Source organism: Equus caballus, unplaced genomic scaffold (genome assembly GCF_041296265.1).
Source record: "Equus caballus isolate H_3958 breed thoroughbred unplaced genomic scaffold, TB-T2T haplotype2-0000768, whole genome shotgun sequence".
NCBI lineage: Eukaryota > Metazoa > Chordata > Mammalia > Perissodactyla > Equidae > Equus > Equus caballus.
Window position 1 is genome coordinate 358,200 of NW_027221987.1, and position 20,063 is coordinate 378,262.

At 38.2% G+C, this 20,063-nt stretch overlaps 2 protein-coding genes and 1 pseudogene across 2 annotated transcripts in view; all 3 read right to left on the reverse strand.

Annotated features, from left to right (window-relative positions):
- Positions 1–20,063, reverse strand: part of LOC138922324 (ral guanine nucleotide dissociation stimulator-like) — a 378,765-nt gene that overhangs the window by 336,179 nt on the left and 22,523 nt on the right. The gene's annotated exons all lie outside the window — the stretch shown is intronic.
- The window catches only part of LOC138915068 (large ribosomal subunit protein uL15m-like), a 36,739-nt gene that overhangs the window by 8,990 nt on the left and 7,686 nt on the right, over positions 1–20,063 (reverse strand).
- LOC138922329 (ligand-dependent nuclear receptor corepressor-like protein) lies at positions 4,492–5,538 on the reverse strand (annotated as a pseudogene).

A 20,063-nucleotide genomic window follows, 5' to 3' on the forward strand; every position in this document is an offset into this window, starting at 1 on the left:
AATCATTACGTAAAAAGAATAAAACAAGCCCTGTAAAGATGGTGTAATTTGAAGTTCCTTGGGAAGGCCTCTTTCTCACACACTCCCAAATAATTTTCCCCTACCTATCCCAGTGCCTTAACAGTCTGCCAACAGAGATGAATTCTTTTGAGCTCATTATTTAGAGTTAAAATTCTCAAGGTGGGTAGAGAATGAGAGAGGGGGATGAAAATAAAAGGGGATAAATTTATCACATGAGGTACTTGGTATGAACCGTAATACTAATACACCGTGCAGTGAAGCATCTGATCAATTTAACCCTCTGTTTCTGAGATTAAAAAACAAAAACATGCATATAAAACTCTCCCATCTAATCTCCCTAAATGAGATCACACATTAAATAATATTTGGCAGGGATGGGAACAGGAGGAGGAAGGGAATTTCAGTTATTAGATTATTACTGATTTTTACCATGAGCCAAAACCAAATCATTTTTATTTTTTATTTATTTTTTAAATTTAAGTGCAAAAGCACTGAAGAGCTTTACTACAAATTACAACCTAGAAACACGTTAACTGAACAATTAAAATTCATACAATCAGATTTAGATATATAACAACACAAAGTAGGAACAGAATTACAGTACAACACAAGACAGATACATGAATTCATTAGAAAATATTGTAATAAATAATTCATGAATCATAGAGCAATTGATTTATGCATAAATATAACTAATTGCCTAACAATCAGTTTATATTAACAAAATCTGTCAAAATCAAGGCAGCCAGAGTTTTACTAAATTACTGTGACAATGGAAATACTGCAATTAAAAAACAAATACAAGTATTTGTACTGTAAACAACTAAAAAAATCAGTCTCACTAAAGTTAGTATACAATTTAATATAAAATTATCATTAGCTACCAGAAATGGTTTAAACAACTTTACTGAGCAGTAGTTTTCTAAAAACAGAGGCACCGTTTTTTCTTTTCCTTCTTTTTTTTTTAAAATATAAAATACTTGAGGAACATTCAAATAAGTAGAAAGCACATAATGGTTGCTTTCACCTTCATTAAAAGTCTGCTGAAACTGGATTTTTCAGAAAATTGTCAATTAATAAGTAATAACTGGTAACTAAATTTATAAAGTACTTTGAAAGTTTAACATAGAGAATATCTTAATGGAATCACTGGGGGGAAGGGGAAGCCATAAATTTCCCTGCCTTTCCAAGTTTGTATGATCAAAAGTGAACTCAGTAACTAGAAACATTTTGTTTCTTTTAAAAGTTAGGAGTTGGGGGCTGGCCCCGTGGCCGAGTGGTTAAGTTCGCGCGCTCCGCTGCAGGCGACCCAGTGTTTCGTTAGTTCGAATCCTGGGCGCGGACATGGCACTGCTCATCAGACCACGCTGAGGCAGCGTCCCACATGCCACAACTAGAAGAACACACAACGAAGAATATACAACTATGTACCGGGGGGCTTTGGGGAGAAAAAGGAAAAAATAAAAAAATCTTAAAAGTTAGGAGTTGATCATTACCTACAAACTATCAAAAAATATTTAATTTACTATTTCTGACCAAAAATAAATAATACAAGTACTAAAACGCGGCAAATTAACTATAATATTACCTATAAAACTACTGAGCACTGTGAAGTCAATAGCAAAATGATCCCTGATTTTATGAATCCTGTCAAGTTTTTGGTCAGGTCATCTTTTAAATGATATAAAAGTGTTCTGTAAGTATCCCTTTACTATAAACTTCTCAATCAATTTATTAATGTAAATATAGTGTGAGGAATAAAAAAGCTCAATACAATATAAATATTATGTAATGCCTTCAAGCCCCCAAATTTTTGCAAGTAAAATTCTGTATAATGAGGTCAATAAAATTGTGTTGAAACATTAACTTTGCTTTTCACTGGGGGCGCGGGGGGCGGGGAGGGGAAATACATTAAATCATCCAAGTTCTGGCCCTCACAAAATATGGCTTAATTCTTTAAAAAGAAAGATGACCCTGACATCTGCTGTTTTGCAATCTATTATGTATACTTTCTTGGGGGAATAAAAAAGAGCGAGAGGATTCATACCCTAGCATGCAGGTAACATTAATTGCTGAAGAGGGTTCAGTATAGATCGAAGAGACCAAATATCTACTTGGTTGTGTATTTCCCTCTCTTCAGTTTCCTTATACATATGTAAGCAGTTTTTCAATGTAATAGCTGAAAATCTCTTTAGTATTACATGTATATGTGATTATTAGATACACACAAACACAAGTGTAAAAACACAAGTATTTGACAAGGTGCACTTATTTTTTAAATTCAGCTTTAAGTATTCCTTTTGGACTTAGGAAAACTGGCTTAGAAAAATGATCAGAACCTGACTTTTAACAGAGCAAAGGGGCACTCGGAGAACTGTGAACATATGAAGCAAATCCCCAATCTTTATATGGAGGCACATGCTTTATAACATTTTACCACTAAAACGGCATACTCCATAAATCCAACATGGATACTCTGAACCACATTTTAAAACTGCTATATAAAAATTACTGGTCTCTTTTATGAGGCTAGTAAAAGTTAAAATGCACTGCCCAGCTTCTAACTGCCCAATTAGTAGAGTTTACATTACTGAAAGTTCAAAACAGCTTCAGTGTTAAATATTTGTAAATCCATTTAAGACCCTGAACAAACTGCAAATTTGGTTATTAGCAAAACGATAATGTATCGCCCACCAAAATGAAATCTGTAATTCATTTTTGATAAACTGAAAATGTTTTGAAATGTCACAGCAGCAAATATATTAAAGTTACACTGAGGTTTTTCAATAGTAGGAGTCTATCACAATCCTTAAAATTTAAAGTAGTCATAACATCAACCAACCAGCACATTTAAACCAAAATGATCATTCTCAAGCTTTTTCTGTGCCCATTATAAACATGCTCTAAGTTGCATTCCAACTTTCTTTTCTAATCTTACACATTAGCTTATTTTTCAAATGAAAAACAAAATTAAATTATTTTAATAATTAAATTTAAATTACTTTTTGTTCTTAGTATTCCATCTTATATTAAAGGATTTTATAGCTCCTGGGGTTAACAATGTGTCAGTTTTTTTCAAAAAGTGTATACCTTATAAACCCCAACTTCCTGCTACAACAACTGTTAAATGATAAATATTAAATTTCATTATACATATCATTTAAGGTTTTCTTGTCTATTCCTGGTGGATGCACTTGAGTGCATTTCATATTTCATAGAATGCACTGTAGTGTCCTAATACTGTATATATTAATTTTTCTTAGTATGGAGATAGCTGCGTATTTAAACTCTGATTGGTTGGTTGACGTACTTACAGTAACTCTAAGTATGTTAGGTAAAAATGTTTAAAAACTATTAATATCATATTTCCATTATAAGATGGTTTAACTGAATGGCTGGGGTGGTCTTTCACCTATAAAAATGTTTCACTTGACAATTACTTGTTTTCCCACAACGCTTTATGCTATTGACTACTAAAGAAAACCTCAATCTTTTTCACCTATTTATACAAGGATTAAATACAAACTATCAGAATTAAGTAAGCAACTATATAATTCTGTCCACAGTGAAAACCCTGAATAAAACTTTTTTTCAAAAGGCATGTAAGTGGTTTTTCAACTGCAAAATTTCATGTCTCCTGTCAGAGTGAGCATCTGTAATTCCCACGTGTGTGTATATAGACACACAAACACACACCTGTGCACATACACACACACACACAAACACACGTACAAACATTTTCCTAACAAGTAATCTACACAGGCTTGCTGCTGTTTTTGCAGCTGCCAGTCCCTGAATCTGTCATATTATATAACCCAGTGTCTGGTACTCGGAGTTTCTTCGGAGGAGGAGTCTTCAGTGTTCCAGATCTTTCTTTTACCTTGTATTCTAAAGTGCCGTGAGGTACCCCATAAATTCCTTGTGCTTTGGAAGCACTCATTTTGCCACTCATTACCATTGCAATAGCCTCTTCCATTATTTCATGATCATACTGCCGATAACGGCCACGTTTTTTCCTGGGCTGCTTATTATCTTTTCGATCCAATCCATCTTCAGTATTTTCAGAGGTTCCATCAACTGTTCCATTTTTAGAATTAAGACACAAAGGAGAGAGGTCCCCGGGTAGAAAGTAAGAGTCAACACTTGAGTGAGTTACGGGCCCAGAACATTCTATTTTCTTCTGTTTAGGGAGTATATTTTTCAGTTTTTGGAGAGCTGATCCTTCTAGGACTGGAGAGGTTTTGGAAACTTGATACATAACATCCAGCAGACCAGGACCATCAGGTTGTGGTTTTGAAACAGAACTTACTCGTAGTTGAGGAATTTTTAACTGTACAGTAGGACGTGAAGTTTCATATTGTAGGCTTTCATTTTTTTCTTTAAATTAGATTGAGTTTACTTTTTTCTGTGCGCTCTGCTTGAGCTCTTGCCCACAGGGCTACTTTATGCAGCACTGCACAAGTTTCTTTACTGTCTTTATATGAGTAACTATCACTGAAATCTCGAGCTTTGTTTTTAAAAGATGCAGGCTTCCCTGCTGGTAAGGCTTCTAAGTGGAGAAGTAAAGTTTTTTGAGGTATGCCTGCTTTATTTCTGTCCAGTGCTCCAGACTGAATGTCTTTCAAAGCTTTTGAGAGCAAACCATCTGCAAACTCAGCACTTCTCTCCACATAGTCCTCTCTGTTTCTCTGTAGTCTCCCAGCCATTGAATTTTCAGAAGAAGGATCGCATACGGACGACTCTTCAGATTTTATGCTGGTTTTCTTTGTAGAGAGATCTAACACTCCATCCCCTTGCTGAGTATTTTGTTCTTGCATTCGATTCACAGTGAGGTCTAAGGGGCCTTCCTGTTCTTCCTGAAGGGAGTTTTCTGCTTGATTCATTTGAATACTTTTACATATTAGACTTGGTCCAATTGAACCATTTCTATTCTCTTGAATTTTACCACTTTTTGAAATATACTCAATTGCAAACTGACGTATCATCTTTTTCATTAATTCCTGAGCAACTAGGGGAATGTTAGGATCACAGTTCTGAGGAAGGTCTTTCTTTCGAAAGAGTGCATTTAGCTAATTTTCTGCTTGGCATTCAGTCTTTCAGTGTTGGACTGGCCCTGAGATGACAGTTTCTCTGTTGGTGTTGACTGTGAAGAATCAAGAGATGGTAGACAATCCTTCAAATAAACTCAGGGCTCTTCGTAGCCGTGGTCCATAAAGCCCTTCTAAAATACTCTCAAAACCTACACAGTGCATGAGACGGTGGCGCCAAGAGTCGAGTTCCCGCCGGCATCCTCTCCTCTCCGCCGCGCACCGAGGGCTCCAGCACCGGGCGGCGAGGGCAGCGGCCACTCTCTCTCTTCCCTTGTCCATCCGCGTCCCGCGTCACGCGCCCTCATTTACATACGAGCGGCGCAGGCACGAGGCAGGGGCGCGAGCCCCGGAGCGCCAAAAACAAATCATTTTAAGAATGAGACCAAGAATAGACTCATTTTGTAATGATCAAAGTTGAGGAGCAGAAAACAACCAGAGATGTGCTTTTCCTCAGTGAAGGCGGGAGGAAGCCAGGGGCAGGAGGGCAGTGAATCCCTTTGATACTGGGAGAAAACCAATTCCGAGAGAGCCAATCAGAGGGCACGGGAAGGGGCTGGAAATAAATGTCACCTCGACAAAACCTACCCAGTTGTATCAAAGCTTGGCCCTGACTTCAAGGCCTTCATTCGCAGTTAAATAGTTTCTGTTTTAATTTTATTAAAGTATACTAACGCATACATTTGTTATGAAAAAAATCAAGTCATACAAAATAATAATGAGGGACAAAAGTTCTCCACAGGCAATTACTTTTCACTTTGTTTTTTATTTCTTCCGGTGACTGCCTCCATATTTATAAATTAAAGGATCTCAATCACTAATTGTTTTATCAATTTTTGACATTGTGGATTCACTTATGACAGGTGAGGATTTAGATAATTTAAACTATTTCCTCTTAGTATTTTAGTTATTTTATGATAAACCGTATAATTTAAATAAGGTAAGTACTTCAAACATCTGTTTTTTTGGATTTTCAACTTTCAAAATTATACATTAGCTCCTCACTCTGTGCGAGATGAAGATACTTACACACCTAACCTCTCACACTTCTTTGCTCCTTCTACTTGCCAACTTCTGTTAGCTATATATTTTCTTTAACATTGTTATAGATTATAATGTACTTATACACTTTAAGTGATCATTTAGGGTAAATAAGAAGCTACAACAATCACTGTATTTGCTCTCTCTAGAACACTTTTCATTATTGCCCTCTTTCCTGGCCACAAAGAACTGGCTTTCAGGTTGACAAGCTTTCTTTAAATTCCTGATCACAAACCTTAAGCTGGTCATCCTTTTCCAGGGTTTTAGAAAACTTACTTTTTCGCTCTCCGCGATGACTATTTTGTATGTTCTCTCTTGGCCAATGATTTTCCTTTACACTTCAGAAAAAAGTCACGAGATAGGGAACTTCTCCCACATCCCACCACTAAATGTACAATCCTTCCTACAACTGCATTTATCTTCTGCATCATATTAAAGAGAAGGAAGTGGCTTTTCTTCTGTTAATCTTCAGTCTTTCCAGCTGTGATCTGGACTCCTATGTCTGCTACCCACTTAGGGGTTTAGTTGTTTTCCTTATCCCCTCTCTTTACTGCATCATCAATCTCTCCTCAGGCTGGATGGTCTCTTCATCATAAAAAATGTTGTAATATCGCTCACCTTAAAAAAACAAAGACAAAACACCACTTTTCTTTACCCCGTAATCCCTCTAGCTGAGCCTATTTCTCTGCTTGCTTTCATAGCAAAACTTCTTGAAAGAGTTCTACGTGGACTCTCTTTTCCTCCTCTTTGATTCATACGTTTTCCTATGAATAACCTCCATATTGCCAAATCTGATAAGAAATGCAAATCAAAATCACAATTGAGATATCACCTCACAAATGTTAGGATGACTATTACCAAAAAACAAAAAATGGCAAGTGTTGGCAAGGATGTGGAGAAATTGGAACCCTTGTACACTGTCGATGGGAATGTAAAATGGTGCAGCCACTATGGAAAACAGTATGGAGGTTCCTCAAAAAATTAAAAGTAGGGGCTGGCCCAGTGGTGTAGTGGTTAAGTTCAGCTCTCTCCGCTTCTGCAGCCCAGGTTTGCAGGTTCAGATCCCGGGTGCAGACATACACCGCTTGTCAAGCCATGCTGTGGTAGCAACCCACATATAAAATAGAGGGAGATTGGCACAGACGTTAGTTCAAGGCCACTCTTCCTCAAGCACAAAGGGGAAGATTGGCAGCAGATGTTAGCTTAGGGCCAGTCTTCCTCAAAAAAAAGAAAAATTAAAAATAGAGGCTGGCCTGGTGGTATAGTGGCGAAGTTCATTCGCTCCACTTTGGCGGCTGGGGTTTCATGGGTTCAGATCCCAGGTGTGGGCCGACACACCATTCATCAAGCCACTCTGTGGTGGCATCCCACGTACAAAAAATAGAGGAAGACTGGGGCCAACCCGATGGCATAGTGGTTAAGTTCGTGTGCTCCACTTTGGCGACCTGGGGTTCGGAGGTTCAGATCCTGGGCATGGACCTAGCACCATTCGTCAAGCCACACTGTGAAAGCATCCCACATACAGTAGAGGAAGATTAGCACAGATGTTAGCTCAGCGACAATCTTCCTCAAGCAAAAAGAGGAAGATTGGCAACAGGTGTGTTAGCTCAGGGTCAATCTTCCTCACCAAAAAAAACCACATTAAAATAGACTACCACATGATCCTGCAATTCTACTCCTCGGTATATATGCAAAGACTTGAAATTAGGATTGTGAAGAGATATCTACACTCCCACATTTATTGCAGCATTATTCACAATAGTCAAGATATAGAAACAACTCAAATGTCCATCAATAGTCAAGTGGATAAAGAAAATGAGGAAAATGCGAGATAGACACACAATTAAACATTATTCAAACTTAAAAATTAAGGAAATACTACCATTTGTAAAAGCATAGATGGACCCGGAAGATATTATGCTAACTGAATACCATTCACAATCGCAACAAAAAGAATAAAATACCTCGGGGTAAATTTAACCAAGGAAGTGAAGGACCTATATAATGAAAATTGCAAGGCCTTTCTGAGAGAATTGGATGACGACATAAGGAGATGGAAAGACATTCCATGTACATGGATTGGAAGAATAAACATAGTTAAAATGTCCGTTCTACCTCAAGCAATCTACAGATTCAACGCTATCTCATCAGAATCCCAATGACATTCTTTACAGAATTAGAACAAAGAATCCTAAAATTTATATGGGGCCACAAAAGACCCCGAATTGCTAAAGCAATCCTGAGAAAAAAGAACAAAACGGGAGGCATCACAATCCCTGACTTCAAAACTTACTACAAAGCTACAGTAATCAAAACAGCATGGTACTGGTACAAAAACAGGTGAACAGATCAATGGAATAGAATTGAAAGCCCAGAAATAAAACCACACATCTATGGACAGCTTACCTTCGACAAAGGAGCTGAGTGCATACAATGGAGAAAAGAAAGTCTTTTCCAAAAATGGTGCTGGGAAAACTGGAAAGCCACATGTAAAAGAATGAAAACTGACCATTCTTTTTCACCATTCACTAAAATAAACTCAAAATGGATCAAAGACCTAAAGGTGAGACCTGAAACCATAAGGCTTCTAGAAGAAAACGTAGGCAAGTACACTCTCTGACATCAGTATTAAAAGGATCTTTTCGGACACCATGTCTTCTCAGAGAAGGGAAACAACAGAAAGAGTAAACAAATGGGACTTCATCAGACTAAAGAGCTTCTTCAAGGCACATGAAAACAGGATTGAAACAAAAAAAACAACCCACTAACTGGGAAAAAATATTTGCAAGTCATATATCTGACAAAGGCTTGATATCCATAATATATAAGGAACTCTCACAACTCAACAACAAAAAATCAAACCACCCGATCAAAAAATGGGCTGGAGACATGAACAGACATTTCTCCAAAGAAGATATACAGATGGCTAATAGGCACATGAAAAGACGCTCATCATCGCTGATCATCAGGAAAATGCAAATGAAAACTACACTGAGATATCACCTTACACCCATTAGAATGACAAAAATATCTAAAGCTAATAGTAACAAATGTTGGAGAGGTTGTGGAGAGAATGGAACCCTCATACACTGCTGGTGGGAATGCAAACTACTGCAGCCGCTATGGAAAACAGTATGGAGATTCCTCAAAAAACTAAAAATAGAACTACCATACGATCCAGCCATTCCACTACTGGGTATCTATCCAAAGAGCTTGAAGTCAGCAATCCCAAAAGTCCTATGCACCCCAATGTTCACTGCAGCATTATTTACAATAGCCAAGACATGGAAGCAACCTAAGTGCCCATCAACAGATGAATGGATAAAGAAGTTGTGGTATATATATACAATGGAATACTACTCAGCTGCAAAACAGAACAAAATCATCCCATTTGCAACAACATGGATGGACCTTGAGGGAATTACGTTAAGTGAAATAAGCCAGTTAGAGAAGGATAATCTCTGTATGACTCCACTCATAGGAGGAATTTAAAAATGTGGACAAAGAGAACAGATTAGTGGCTACCAGGGGAAAGGGGGGGTGGGGGGCGGGCACAAAGGGTGAAATGGTGCACCTACAACACGAATGACAAATATTAATGTACAACTGAAATCACACAAGATTGTAACCTATCATTAACTCAATAAAAAAAAAGATATTATGCTAACTGAAACAAGTCAGTCACAGAATGACAAATATAGCATGATTTCTCCTATAGGAGGTATCTAAAATAGTCAAACTTAGACAAGCAGAAAATAGATTGGTGGTTGCCAGGGGACGGGAGTGGGGAAAATGGAGAGTTGTTGTTCAGCATCAAGTTTTAGTTATGCAGGATACATAAGTTCTAGAGATCTACAACATTATAAACTTAAGAGGATAAGTCTTATGTTAAATGTTCTTCCCACACACACACACAAAAGCAAAGGGACGTAAGAAATCTTTTGGAGGTGATGGATATATTTATTACCAGGATTGTGGTGATGGTATCATGGGTGTAAGCATATTGTCCAACTTCATCACAATGTATACATTAACTATGTACAATTTTTTAATGTTAATTATACCTCAACAAAGCTGAAAAAAATATAAATTCTCTGTTCTCTTAAATGAGTTCTTAGCAGCATTCAAAGCAGTTGAGTACTTGCTCCTTGAAATACTTTTCTTGTTGGGTTTCTGGATAGCCCATGCTTCTCTCACTTTTAGTGGCTCCTCTTATACTATCTAACCCCTAAATGTTGAAATCTATTTTTCCTATGCAGGTGATGGGGTTCAGGGCATGCCCACACCCCCGCCCCGCCCACCGCAAGATGCACCACTCTGGTATGTGGATTATTTCAAGCTGAAGAAAATAAAAGCTCAGAAGACTCAGGAAGAACATTCCACCTTCTCCCCAACTGACTAAAAGAAATTTAAAATAAAGGCCAGTCCCCAGGACAAGCCATCACCTTAGATAACTCTGGGTATCTGGTAGACTGGGAGGATCCTTGCTAAGCCCATTCTTATCAAAGTTCTATTTACCAAACATTTGCTTTTCCATTTCCAGGAGTTGCCTTCCTCCCCTTTGAAGCTCCAAATCACTACCCCCAACATCCTCCTTGTCTGTAGCTGAAGAAATTTAAACAGGCAGCCTCAGCCAGATGACTGAGTTACTGTTTCTCCTGAGTTTCTCCCATGTATACATGCTATTAAACTTTGTTTGATTTTTCTCCTGCTAACCTGCCTTTTAAATTATTTGACCAGCCATAAGAACCTTAAGAAAAAGGGGTGGGGGAGGAATTCTCCCACTTCCCCAACACAGGTGATCTTAAATGGTTTATAAATTCTCAGGTTTATATCTGCATCCCAAATCTGAGTTCAACTTGTTTGTATTGACAAATAAAAATGGCAAGCAATAGGATATATTGGAGAATATGAGGAAGCCATTTGGTGTAAACCTAATTCGGCCTCACCTTGTCTTTCCAAAAGGGCCTGACCGTGGCTGTTGAGCATGCATTGTATATCTGCTTTAGATATTCCCTATGGCAAGAACAAAGGCCCTTGAGATAAAGGTGCAACTTCCCTCCCTCTCCCAAAGTTGGCATCTCCTTAAGGCTTAAGCGTCTTTCCTTAGGCTAGAAACTGATTGCTGTGCTCACCTGTGACTGCCCAGCTCGAGACAACAGACTTGCCTCCTGCTACGCCCTCTGAGATAGCAGACCCACTACCTGCGGTGTCCATCAAGAGCTGTGCCGACAGGGCAATCTTGTGACTATTGTGGGAGGGACATTTCAATCATATGTGAAACGTCCTGCTTGGCGGTATATAACCACTCTGTACACCTCACTTCTTTGGTGCCCTTTCTTCCTGTGGGAAGAAAGGCCCCGGGCCATGGTCCTCAGATTTCAGCTCAGAACAAATTCACCCATATTTTCGTTTATAGATTGCTTATGGATTATTTTCATGGACAGTATCTAGCTGTTTAATTGATATCTTGACTAGGATGTCTTCATAACATAGTCAGAAGGAAATTCTAGATATCCAACTCTCTGCCACAGTCCCCCCAAAGTGCTCTTCCCTTATATTCCCCATCTCATTAAATGGCACCTCCATTTATCTAGTTATTAAAGCCAGCAACCTAAGAGTCTTCTTGATGCTTCTCTTCCCTAATTCCCACATAAACAAGACCTATCTTTTTGATCTGCAAACACCATACTTGTTCAACCCCCCTTTATCTTGCCTAGAACAATGCTAGAGTTTACTGACTGATCTACTTTCACTTCCACTGTTGCCCACTTCCAGTCCATTCTCCAAAAGTAGTCAGAGTCTCATTACCCTTCAGTGACTTCACATTGCACTTACCATGGCCTGTAAAAATCAGGCTAATCTGATTCTTTCATGTCTCTCTATCCTCAAAGTGCTGGGAATACTGCAGTGAATGAAACAGGCAAGTCTTCTATTCTCATGGAGTATTCTGGGGGCTTTTTTTGGCAGGGGGTGGGGAATAGAATAAAGAAGTGCAGATAAATAAAACCATTTCTGAAAGTAAAGAGTACTATGAAGACAATTAAACAGGGGATTGTGTTAGACAGCAACTGATATTTGCGGTGGGTTTTAGACTGCGTGGTCAAGGATTGCCTCTCTGAAGGGACATTTGAACTGAATGATACAAAGGAATTTTTAGCACTTTCTCAGCAAAGGTTTATTTCTTGATTGTATCATAATCTCATCAAGGATCATCTGGGAACTCTAGTTTTTATCTAATTCCAGGACCCAGGCTGAGAGAGCAGCCACCAAACTGAAACTTGCAGGTTGCTGTGACAAAAGGAAGTAAGATTCTGAAGGGCCTCACACCAGCAATGAAAAGCTCTAGTCTGTAAGTGACACAGATTTCTTCCACCTATACTTTATTAACCAGAACTATTCACATGACCCCACCCAAACCAAGAATCTGGGAATCGCAGTCCTACCACGTCCTGGAAGGCAGAGAATCAGAAATATTCGGAAAACATAATTAACTACTACTATAGTCCTTCATGTTCACAGGGGAAAATATAAAGGAGGGAAAGTCATAGATACATGCATGGTAGTGGCAGGAGTTCTCCTACAACTGTGCAAGGCCATTAGAATTGCTAGTTCTGGTTCCTCTGGGAGGCATATGGTAGAAACAGAAGACAGTTTGGTGAAGCTTTCCGAGTCTTGCTGCTATCTGATCCCTCTAATACTGAGGAAATGGTTTCTTACTGTTTTGCAGACCTGGAAGAATGAATCCACAGAATGTGACCTCATTGTCCCTACTCAGGATTCTAGTTTGCTCACTTCAGTCAAGGTGCCTTAAACTTTTCTAAAAGTCAAGAACAGTCTGGAAATACATATATTCTCCATATCAACTTCTCAGAGCAAAAATCAAAGAAATGGGCACAAGACCGGCTCAATGTTTTTTATGAATGATTGATAATATTAATTTGAAGACTATTTCTTACATATTATACATCCATTTGTAGAGGGAGTAAAAGGTTATAGACACCACTAAGACATACCTGCTTTTTCTTCTAGCATTTTCAGTTTGTCTTTTTAAAAAACTTAATCCTTTGTTCTGTTTGAAATCTTTCAATTGTGAAATATTTCAGGACTGATATTAAATGTGACTAACACTAAGCCAAATACCTATGTGCCCAATACCCAGCTTATGAAATAAAATATTATAAAAATAGTCATAGGTCTTGTTTTTGCACGCTTTTTGGTGAGGAAGATTGGCCCTGAGCTAACATCTGTTGCCAAGCTTCCTCTTTTTTGTCTCCCAAAAGCCCCAGTACATAGTTCTATATCCTAGTTATAAGTCATTCTAGTTCTTCTATGTGGGAGGCTGCCACAGCATGGCTTGATGAGCGGTGTGTAGGTCTATGCCGAGGATCCGAACCAGCGAACCCCAGGCCGTGGAAGTGGAGAGCATGAACTTAACCACTCGGCCATGGGGATGGCCCCCTATAGGTCTCTTTTTATACCTAATCACATTCCTCTTTCTCCCAGCTTCCCCAGAAGTAACCACTATTCTGAATTTAGAATTTATCCTTCTTGTGCTTTTCTTTGTACTTTTACTACATCTGTATGTATCTGTTATCAATATGTAGTATTTTTGAGATTTGGGGTTCTAGCAATGATGGGGTAAACACAACTGGATTAAAAAGAAAACAACAAGACTTATCCTCCCACCACACACAACTAAGAAACCGGACAAAACATACAGTGGTTTCCAGATATTAGACAACAGTCAGTGAAAGATAATGATCTCTGAGAGAAATGAAACAAAAGATGTGAGCCATATTATTGCCCCAGCTTACAGCTTGGAGAGAATTTTTAGGCTATGTGCAGGCAGGAAGTACCCAAACGGAGCCTGCTGGTTCCAGGAGCTAAAGATACAGAGCTCATACAAGGAAATCTTATGAGCATTTATGGGATGAAGTATGAGAGAAGACAGATCTGCGCAGGAAGAGCTCCAAATGAGTACTGATCAATGCAGGTGTGTGAGGAAACTACTCAAGGCCAGTGAAAGACCATGAGAAAGATTCAAGTATAGCCATCCCAGAACTCACACAGGGCTGGTAATACTCTATATTCCCACTAGCCAAATAAAAAAAACCTCCTAATACAAGGACATTCTCAAGAGGGTATCACATCAGTGTTGGGACCAAATTAGTCCTATACTAAAAGTTGTACTGGATCCACCTAACAAAGCAAGAAAGCAAGCCTCAAAATGGCAGAGTTGATTACAAATGGCTTAACTGAATCTCAAAACAAAGCCTGAAAATATTTTAGAAAAAAAATACAGAAACTCCAACAACTAAGAAAATAAAATTCACACTATGTGGCACTTGACAAAAAAAAATTACCAGATATGCAAGAGACAGGAAAATAAGACCTAAAATGAAAAGAAAAATCAATCGATATGAACAGACCCAGAGATGACAGAAATAGTTGGCAAGAATGTTTAAACACTTAGTATAAATATAGTTCATATGTTCAAGAAGGATGAAAGATGAGCATTTTAAGGAGATATGGAAGATGTAAAAGAAATCTATTCCTCAGCAATATGAATTTACTTAACACTACTGAATTGTGCTACACTCATAAATGGTTAAGATGGTATATTTTATATTTTTAGCATGGTAAAAGAACCTTTGTTAATCTAAAAGGAAACAAACAAAACAAACCACAAATAAACATCTAGAAGTGAAAATACAATGTCTGAGAAGAAAAACAGTATGGTTAAAATTATCAACAGGTTAGACACTGTAGAAGAAGATTAATGAACTTAAAGACAACAGAAATCATCTAAAATGAGAGAGAGGAAAGATTGGAAAAAACTAAACATCAGCGAGCTATAGAAAAACATCATGTGCCCTAATACAGATATAACTGCACTCCCAAAAAGGAGGAGACGGATAGGACTGAAAATTTTGAAGGACTGACGGATGAAATTTTTCCAAACTTAATGAAAACCATAAACTCATATTTCCAAGAAGCTCAATGAACCCCAAGCAGAAGAAACAAAGAAAACTACACCAATGCACATCATAATCGTATTGCTTAAAATCAGTGATAAGGAAAAAACGTAAAAGCAGCCCAAAAAAAGACACGTGTACAGAAGAAAAATGAGAATTACAGCAGACTTCTCACTGGATTGAATGAAAGCCAGAAGACAACGGAGCAACACCTTTAAAGAGCTGAAAGAAAAATAATGGTTGCCCAGAATTCTATATCCAGTAAACATACATTTCAGAAATGAAAATGAAATAAATACTATTTCAGACATATCAAAGCTAAAATTCATCACCAGCAGCCCAGTATTATAATACATATTAAAGAAAATCCTCCAGACAGAAGGAAAATGACACCAACTATAATTCTGGATATACACAAGGAAATAAAGAGCACTGGAAACGCAAAGTTTGTGAGTAAATACAAAATACACTTTTCCCTAATTTTTAAACATCTTTAAAACATTACTGACCGGTTAAAACAAAAATGTAACAATGCATGTGGGGTTACTAATATATGTAGAAATAAAATGTATATCCACAATAACCTAAAATCTAGGAAAGGTGAAATGAAAGTAAACTATTGTAATGAGCTTATACTATACATGAAGGATAATAATATGATCAGAAGGTAGAGCGCAATAAGTGGAAGATGTCTAATATAAACCCTAAAACAACTTATAAAATAAAGAAAACAAAGAGTACAGATAACATGAAAAGAATATTGACTTATTCCTAACAAGTCAATAAAGGAGATTAAATGGAATTAGAAAATGTAAAATTTTCTGCCTTCTAAAAGAAGGCAGAAAAAAAATACAAAGAGATCACAAATAAGAGAGAGAATGAATAAATAGCACAATGGTACATTTAACCACTTTAATCACAACAACCAGTAATCATTTTAACTGTGAATGCTGTAAAAAAAAATCAAAAGGCAGAGATTTTTGAAACAGGAAAAGATAGAGACTGTCATGAAAAGGTAGAGACTGTCAAATTGTACGGAAAAGAACAACAACACTAAATACATATTCACCTAATGACAGAACTTCAAGATACATAAAACAGAAAATGATAAAATTAAAAGAACTGCACCAATCCACAATTATAGCCACTATTATAGATGTCAATACCCTTCTCTCAATAAATGACAAATGAAGTAGACAGAAAAATCAGTAAAGGAAGACCCGAATAACTCTATCAACCAACATTCTACCTAACATTTTTCCCAAATACAACTGGATCACTGACCAAGATAGACTGTAAGATTGGCCGTAAAGAAAGTCTCAATAAATGTAAAAGAATTCAAATAATAAAAACTATGCTTTCTGGCCACAATGGTATTACATTAGAAACTAACAACAAGCCAAAGCAATCTCGAGAAAAACCAACAAAGCTGGAGGTATCACAATCTCTGAATTCAAAACATACTACAAAACTACAGTAATCACAACAGCATGGTACTGGTACAAAACACACACACAGCTCAATGGAACAGAACTGAGAGTCCAGAAATAAAACCACACATTTACGGACAGCTAATTTTCGACAAAGGAGCTAAGTACAGACAATAGAGAAAGGAAAGTCTCTTCAATAAACGGTGTTGGCAAAACTGGACAGCCACAGGCAAAAGAATGAAAGTAGACTATTATCTTACACCATACACAAAAATCAACTCAAAATGGATTAAAGAGATGAATGTAAGACATGAAACCATAATACTCCTAGCTGAAAACATAGCCAGTATGCTCTTCAACATTAGTCTTCGCAGTATCTTTTTGAATACCATGTCTCCTCAGGCACTGGAAACAAAGAAAAAAATTAACAAACGGGACTACATCAAACTAAAAGTCTTCCCCATCAACAAAATGAAAAGACAATCCACCAACTAGGAGAAAGTATTTGCAAGTCATATATCCAATAAGGGGTTAATTTCCAAAATATATAAAGAACTCACACAACTCAACAACAACAAAACAAACAATCCAATCAAAAAATGGGCAGAGGATATGAACAGACATTTTTCCAAAGAAGATTTACAGATGGCCAACAGGCACATGAAAAGATGTTCAGGGGACGGCCCGTTGGCACAGCGGTTAAGTTCACACCTTCCACTTTGGCAACCTGGGGTCTCCAGTTCAGATCCCGGGGGCAGACCTACACAATGCTTCTCAAGCCATGCTCTGGCAGGCATCCCACATAAAATAGAGGAAGATGGGCACGGATGTTAGCTCAGGGCCAGTCTTCCTCGGCAAAAAAAGGAGGATTGGCAGCAGAAGTTAGCTCAGGGCTAATCTTCTCCAAAAAGGAAAGAAAAGAAAAGATGCTCAACATCACTGATAATTAGAGAAATGCAAACCAAAGCTACAATGAGATATCACCTCACATCCATTGGAATGGCTATTACTAAAATGACATGAAATAACAAGAGTTGCAGAGGATGTGGAGAAAAGGGGAGCCTCATATACTGCTCGTGGGAATGCAAACTGCTACAGCCGCTACGGAAAACAGTATGGGGATTTCTCAAAATATTAAGAATAGAACTACCATACAATCCAGCTATTCCACTTCGGGGTAGATATCCAAAGAAGACGAAAACACTAATTTGAAAAGATACATGTACCCCTATGTTCATTGCAGCATTATTCACAATAGCCACAACCGGGAAGCAACCTAAGTGCCCATCAACAGATGATGGATAAAGATGTGGTATATGCACACAATGGAATACGACCCAGCCATAAAAAAGACGAAATTGTGCCATTTGAGACAACACGGATGGACCTTGAGGGTATTATGCTAAGTGAAATGTTAGACAGAGAAGGACAAATACTGTATGATTTCACTCATGTGGAATATAAACAAACAAACACACAAACACACAGAAACAGAGAACAGATTGGTGGTTACCAAAGGGGAAGAGGGTGGGGGAAGGCCAAAAGGGGTAAAGGGGCACATATATATGGTGACAGACGGAAACTAGACTTTTGGTGGTGGACATGATGTAACTTATACAGAAGCTGAAATATAATGATGTACACCTGAAATTTACACAATATTAAAAACCAACGTGACCTCAATTACAAAAATTTTCAAACTCAGAGAAAACAGTATTTGAAAGAGAACTGAGGGGCTGGCCCCGTGGCCGAGTGGTTAAGATCACGCGCTCCGCTGCAGGCGGCCCAGTGTTTCGTTGGTTTGAATCCTGGGCGCGGACTGGGCACTGCTCATCAAACCACGCTGAGGCAGCGTCCCACACGCCACAACTAGAAGGACCCACAACGAAGAATATACAACTATGTACCAGGGGGCTTTGGGGAGAAAAAGGAAAAAAATAAAATCTTAAAAAAGATAACTGAAAAATCCGCATATATATGGAATCTAAACGTATTTCTAAATAACTCATGCATCAAAGAAGAAATCCCAGAAGAAATTTTAAAATATTTTGAATAGAATGGAAATGAAAGCATGACATATCAAAATTTGTGGGGTATACCCAGGCAGTTCTTAGAGGAAAATTTATAGCATTAAAAACTCAGAAGAGAAGAGAAGAAAATTCTCAAAACTATGGTTAAAGCTTAAGAAGCCAGAAAAAGAAGAGCAAAGTAAACCCAAATAAGTAGGAAAAAAGTAAATGAAAGGAAGAAATCAATAAAAATAAAAAACAACCAAAAATGACAAAAAGAGAGAAAACCAATTAAACCAAAAACGATTTGTCTGAGATCAATAAAACTGACAAATCTCAAGCAAGTCCAATAAGGATAAAAAAGAGAAAAGACACAAATAAATAATATCAGGAAAGAGAGAGAAGACATCACTACAGAACCTTCAAACATTAAAAGTGATATGGGAATAGAGTAGACAATTTTACGCCAACAAACTAATGACTTAGATTGAATAGACAAATTCCTTGAAAGACACAAACTAGCCAAGTTGACTCAAGAAGTAATAGAGACAGGACTTCCAGAATGGTGGTATAAGGAGCTCGGCAGAACATTTCCCCATGAAACGATCATTTAAATGATCAAAATTGGAGCCAGCCTGTGGCACAGTGGTTAAGTTCGCACATTGCACTTTGGCGGCCCGGGGTTCGCCGCTTCGGATCCTGGGTGTGGACATGGCACCACTTGGCAAGCCATGCTGTGGTAGGCATCCCACACATAAAGTAGAGCAAGATGGGCACAGACGTTAGCTCAGGGCCAGTCTTCCTCAGCAAAAAAAGAGGAGGATTGGCAGCAGATGTTAGCTCAGGGCTAATCTTCCTCAAAAAAAAAATGGTAAAAATTATTATTATTTTTAAATTTAAATTTTCTGGAAATTGTCCTAATGGCATACAGCAAATTAAAAAACATTTACTCAGGAAAATCTAGTAAATCTGGGTAAGAACAGCAAGTCTGTGCCATTTGAGCCATGTCCCACTCCTACCTCCACCCCTCCTACAAGTCGGAGTGATCCAGCTTTACAAGAAAATGAGACCCTCTCTCTCCTCTTAGCTCGCAGTCTAGGGTGAGAGTTTCTCCCTGGGAGAGCAGGCTGCTGCAGTCTCTAACGTTCTCAGCTTCATGTTGCAGAAGTTCTATTCCAGGCAAATGTAGCCAAGAGGACTGGGGCTCTGTTACCCCAAGTAGCCCCTACTTGGAAGGTGGACCTCTACCACAGGTAGGAGCAGGTTGAAAACACTGGGCCCTGAGCACCCACACCCCAGCTTGCTGACAGGATGCAGGTTCCATACCAGGAAGTATGTCACGGGCTGAAGTGTGTTCCTGAAAAATTCGTATGTTGAAGTCCTAACTCCCAGTACCTCATAATGTGATTGTATTTGGAGAAAAGGTCTTTAATGAGGTCATTAGGATGGGCTCTAATCCAATATGACTGGCGTCCAAACAAGAAGAAGAAATTTGGA